Consider the following 6000-nt stretch of genomic DNA (forward strand, 5'->3'; position numbering starts at 1 on the left):
CCTTGGCAACAGTAGAAACAGCCAGACAGTTGAAGCAATGAATAAACACATCGTTGGGAGTCTGAAAGAAAATGAGCTGTCGGGGTCTCACAGGTTGTGTGGTGCAGGGAGACAGGGATGTTCACAGCCAGGAATTACATCAAGGGTGAGAATTTTAAATTGTTGCTTGTTAATAGGAGCCTTTTGATGGATCAACAAGTTTTGGTACAAGTGAGCACTTGGGCAGTAGGGTTTTAGATACTCTTGAGATTGCATGTAAGTTGAATGTGGGAGGCTGGCCAGGAGTGTGTTTGGATAACGAAGTCTGGAGATAACACAGGGATGGACGAGTATTTCAGTCAATGAGCTGAGACTAGGGTGGAGTTGGGTGACGTCACTAATGTAGAAATAGTGCTTTTGGAGTTGGGCTGCTCCTCCTCCTCATCACTCCTCCTCACCAATTCACAGATATTGTTGTTTGTTCTATCTGTCTGTCTTTTCTGGTTATGTCCTTCTCTCCCATTCTGCTACAAACTAATATTTGACCCCACCGTTGTTGGAAAAACCTGCTCCATCCCAACTCTCCCTTTCCTTTCTGAATTCCTTGTATTTGGTGTCCCTTAAGAATCTCTCCTTGGTCCCTCCTGTTTCTTACCTACATACTGCCAGGAGATGACATCGTCCAAAAGCACCATGTTAGGTTTCACATGTACACTGACAATGCCCAGCTCTCCCTCCTCATCATCCCTCTCCATTACTCAGTTATCAAACTGCTCATCATTCTCCCACTACGGGATCGGCTGCAATTTCCTGCAACGGAACGCTGCAATGGTTAAACCCATTCCCTTCAGTTGCTATTACAAATTACTTTCCCTTACTGCTGAGCCCCTCCCTCTTCCTGGGAACTATCTGGGGCAGAACCACACTCTTCACAATATTGCTCTCATATCTGACCCCAAGGTGACCTTCTCATCAGACCTCTACACAATCACAAACACCCAGGAAGTCTAATCTCTTAAAATGTTGCTTGTCTCCACCTCACCCCAGCTCCATTGCTACTGAAACCACTGACCTGTGTCGGTGTTGCCTTAAACTTGACGAATCCAAAACAGAACCCGTGATTCCGTGACTGACCCAGAATCTGGTTCCAGACTCCCTCATGATGGGAAACATCCTCCCAGTATTTACCCTGTCAAACTCCTTAAGAATCCTACATGTTACAATGAGATCACCTCTCATTCATCCCAAATCCAGTGAGTAGAGTCCGAACTTCTTCAGCCTTTTCTTAAAAGATAATCCCTGCAAACAAGGGTTCATCCCAGTCAATATTCTGTGAAATGCCTCTGATGAATTGATGTATTTCCTTAAATAAAGGGACCAAAACTTCTGTCATTACTCCAGATGTGGTCTGACTCGCACTTTATAAAGTTACTCTCAGGTATATACTCCAAACAACTCCCTTTAAACTTGCACAGATGTTGTTGGAAATGCTCAGCAGGTCATGCAACATCTGTGAAGAAAAATCAGTTAAAGTTTCGGGTCTGGTCACCCTTCCTCAGATACATTAACTCTAATTTCTTTTCACAGATGCTGCTAGACCTGCTGACCTTTTCCAGAAACTTCTGTTTCTCTTCCTGGTTTACAGTATCTTCAGTTGTTTCGGTTTTCATTTCCTTTAAACTTGCCATCTCTTCTTTAGAATTTGTCATTTCCACCTTGGAAAAAAGATTCACATTTGTTTGGTCTCCCCTATCCTTGGAAAAAAGAAACCATGACTAGTCACCCTATCATTGCTCCTCATGATTTTATAAAGTTCGATAAAGCCACCTAAAGTGTCCAGTGCTGCAGGGAAATAGCCTCAGCCGATTCAGCCTCTCCCTATGGTTCAAATGTTCCAGTACTAGCAACACCCTGGAAAAGCTTTTCTGAACTCTTGCAAGTTTCCCAACATCCATCCTATAGCAGGGAGACTGGAATTGAGAGTAGTATGGGGCTTGCAAAAGTGTCCGAGCCAATAAACTGTACAACCGAAACATGGTCTCCCAACTCCTATCCTCGATGCACTGCCCAATAACAGCTAGCATGTCGCACACCACCTTCACCGACCTGTCTACCTTCAACCACACTTTCAAGGAACTATCAACCCACACTGCATGGTCTGTTTGTCTGTCAGCACTTCCCAGGAACTTGTCATTAAGAGGTTGAGTCCTATTCTGGTAACATCTTTCTGAAATCAGGGAGACCACAATTGAATGCAGTATTTTAAAACTGGCCTCACCAATGCCCAACTCAGCCACAACGTGACCTCCTAATCCCTATACTCAGTGACAGGATCCCTACAGTGTGGAAGCAGGCCTTCGGCCCATGAGACTATACCAACCATCGGAACAGCATCCCACCCTAACTCTGTAACCTACCATTACCCAAAGCTAATCCAGCTAACCTGCATGTCTTTGGATTTGTGGGAGGAAATTAAGAGCATCCAGATGAAGCCCACGCAGACACACAGGGAGAATGTGCAAACACCCCACAGACAGTGGAATCGAATCGAATCAGCACATTCCATTCAATGTTAGTGTCCCAAATGCCCTGTTCAGCACCTGATCTCCCTGAAACTCTACTTTCCAACAACTATACAGTTGTTCTGAGCCCTTCAGATGGAATTAAGGTGAGGAGGAGAAAATAGGAACAGGGTTGAGTTTTAGATGTATAAAATAACTCTCCATCATCCCCCTCTGTTCCCCTAGTCTCCCCCCGCTCTGTCTGCTCCCCCCGTCTCCCCCCACTCTGTCCGTTCCCCCCCCACTCTGTCGGCCTGTTCCCCCATGCCCCCTCTTCCTCCCCCACCCACCGTCTCTTCCCCCCCCTTTGTTGGTTGCCTCCCCCCCCCCCCCCCCCCCCACCCCCCACCCCCACCCCCGGTCTGTCCCCCCTTTCTGTCAGCCACCTCTGTTCCCCCTGTCTGTTCCCCTCCTCTCTAGTCCCACTTTCTGTCCCCACCTGTCTCTGTGCACCCCCTCTCTTTCCCCACCCATTTCGGTCCCACCCCCTGTCTGCCTACACTCCCCCACAGTCCCCTAGTTCTGTACTCCCCCACTGTAGGGCAAAAAACTTGTCTATTACCGTATCCATGTCAAGCCTGATTTTAAAAATCTCTTTCAGGTCACCATTCAGCCTCTGACGCTCCAGGGAAAACAGCCTATCCAACCCTGGCAAGATGCTATAATTCTTTTCTGATCTCTTTAAAGTTTAAGAACATCCATCTGATAGGAAGGGGAACAGAATTCTATGGAATATTGATTCAGCAACTTTTGAAATATCCTGTACAACCGCAATATGACCTCCCAACCCCTATAATCAATGCTCTGACCAATAAAGACAAGCAGACCAACTGCGGCCTTCACTATCCTATCTACTTGATACTCTACTGTCAAGGAACTATGAACCTGCACTCCAAGGACTCTTTGTTTAGCAGCACTCCCCAGGAACTTACTATTAACTGTATCAATCCTGCTAAAGTTTGTTTTTCCAAAATGAAGCAGCTCGCATTTTTCTAAACTGAACTCCTCAATCCATTCACCCATCTGATCCAGATCCTCTTGTACTCTGAGGTAATCTCTTTCACTGTCTACTACACCTCCCATTTTTGGTGTCATCTGCAAACTTACTAACAATACCTCTTATGTTCACATCCAAATCATGGATATAAATGACGAAAAGTAGTGGATCCAGCACCGATCCTTGTGACACTCCACTGGTCACAGGCCTTCAGCCTGAAAAGCCCCCTCTGCCTTCTACCTTCGGGCCAGTTCTGTACTCCATGCGATCTAACCTTGCTGACCAGTCTCCCGTGAGGAACCTTGTCAAACACGTTACTGAAGTCCATGTAGATCATGCCCATGCTCTGACCTCAGCAATCCTCTTTGTTACTTCTTCAAAAAAACAGAGTCAAATTCATGAGATATGATTTCCCATGCACAAAGCTGTTATTAGTATCCAGGATTTAACTCTGTACATTGGGGTCTGCGTTGCCCAGTTATAGGTGTTCATATTCTGGATGAAGTTCAAGTACGCCAGCATTTTGTCAGTGACTCTGTATTGAGTCTTGTTAATGTCACCAACACAGGTGAGTTCCTTTTGAAAGGCAGTCCCTGTATCCCTTTGAAGAGGCTGATTAGTAAACCTGCCCAAGCCATCAGGCCATACTGTCTCCCAGCTGTCCCTGCCTGAGCCTCCAAACGGAACCTTTCTGTAGTTTCACTCCTGTCAGACTCTCCCATTGCTCAGTTTGTCCAGGATCCCCTCCTGCTGCTGCACTTATCCTGTCCCTCACTGACCTGTCCATCCCCCAGTGTCCTCCATATTCATTCACTGTTCACAATCCCATTGACCCAGTCCTCCAGTCATGTCCCCTCCACTCAACAGAGACGGCTCAGTGATTAGCACTGCTGCCTCACAGCACCGGGTACCCGGGTTCGATTCCGGCCATGGGCGACTGTCTGTCTTTGGCAATTTGTATGCATTCTATTTCAGTTTGATGGACTCTTATTTCCTTAGCCACCCATGGCAGATTATTCCTTGTCCTACAGTCCTTTCTTTTCCTTGACAAAGAAGGATGTGACCCATTCTCCCAGACTGAAGGTTCCTCTTCTGTCCAGGATCTGCCATCTCCCTGTCTGTTTCTTTTTGTTTCATTCTGCTGTTAAATTATTGACTTGCAGCAACTGAAAGGAAAGGAAGTGAACCCGGAAAGGGTGCAGAGTCTAACCAGGGACGGGAAGTGGTGTATGGATCTGTTTATCAGTAACTCCATGAGAATGTGAAGGGTGTATATTAGAGATAGTAGAGTCAGAATGGTGGGAGAGAGTAGGTGGGCTGGAGGGTTACAGCTTTGGGGGAAGAATGAGGAAAAAGATATTCCAGAGAAAATAGAATTGTCTGCTCTGAATTTCTAATCTGTACATATTCCTTTATACAGGGTGCTAGATGGTGAAGATTTGCAGACTGAAATCTCAACATCATTTGCCGATCGTGATAAAGTTAACCAGCATTTGAAGAACCAAAGATGGAGAATCACTCGGCCAAAATCCGGCAACACTCTCCTCACGGCATTGTCGGTCTCTCTGCGCCAAATGGACTGTGAATGGTACAAGACAGCAGCTCACTACCATCTTCTCAAGGGTAAGGAGAGATGGGGAATAAATGCTGGCTGAGCCAGTGATGCCCTTATCCTGGAAACTGTTTCTATCTCGAGTTGCTGAAACCCAATTGATGTTACTGCAGGATGACGAGGGACGCTGGGTGTATCCTCCAGGAGCCAGCACCATCACATTACCCCTGCCTACACCCACACAGTTACATAGCAACGCCACTGGAACAAAAGGCAGTGAAGCCCAAGGAGGACTTGGATATAGTTGTTTGAGGTAAAGTCATGAAAGGGGATTGGAACACAGCAGGAACAGGAGACTGAGCTGGATGGTCAGCTGTTTCCCATTGAATCGTGGAGCAGGATTGAAAGGCCAAATGGCCTCCTGCTGCTATCTCCCAGGTATGTATATAGCGATGGAGCCGCGGTAGAAAGACATAAGCAGGGCAGGGATTCTGCAGGAGATTGCACCTCCACATCAGTTTTCAGTGAGGGACGGTTTGATGGATTTTATTTATCATTTGTCTTTAACACCAGGTTTGTGAATTTAGTTTTAAAATATTGTAAATAAAACTAAACGAAAAGAAATGAAACTATCTGAATATAACAGTTTTAAAAATTTCAAACGCCCTGTAAAACAAAATCCTGTCTATTCCCGGAAACCATCACTTTCCAGTTACTCAAGCTCCAGGGAAATATTCCTTCCCTTTCTACACCATTGGTTTGATTTAACTGCTTTTGAGTGATTCTTTTGTGAGCTGTGAAGTGTTCTATTTCCCCCCCATTTCCCGTACCCAGAAGTGTTAGTTTAGATTACAGATTAGATTACGTTACAATGTGGAAACAGGCCCTTCAGCCCAACAAGTCCACACCGA

The 6000-nt window shown here is 45.9% G+C and overlaps 1 long non-coding RNA gene across 1 annotated transcript in view; it reads left to right on the forward strand.

The window, feature by feature from the left end:
* Positions 1-5147, forward strand: part of LOC122547854 (uncharacterized) — a 30454-nt gene extending 25307 nt beyond the window's left edge. Inside the window, exon 7 of the long non-coding RNA XR_015757803.1 lies at positions 4958-5147. This is a non-coding gene — a long non-coding RNA (uncharacterized LOC122547854). The remainder of the gene's footprint in view (positions 1-4957) is intronic.
* The last annotated feature ends 853 nt before the right edge of the window (positions 5148-6000 follow it).

The sequence above is a fragment of the Chiloscyllium plagiosum genome, unplaced genomic scaffold (assembly GCF_037043375.1).
Source record: "Chiloscyllium plagiosum isolate Xiang-an unplaced genomic scaffold, Cpla_swu_hap1 HiC_scaffold_8, whole genome shotgun sequence".
NCBI classification, from domain to species: Eukaryota; Metazoa; Chordata; class Chondrichthyes; order Orectolobiformes; family Hemiscylliidae; genus Chiloscyllium; species Chiloscyllium plagiosum.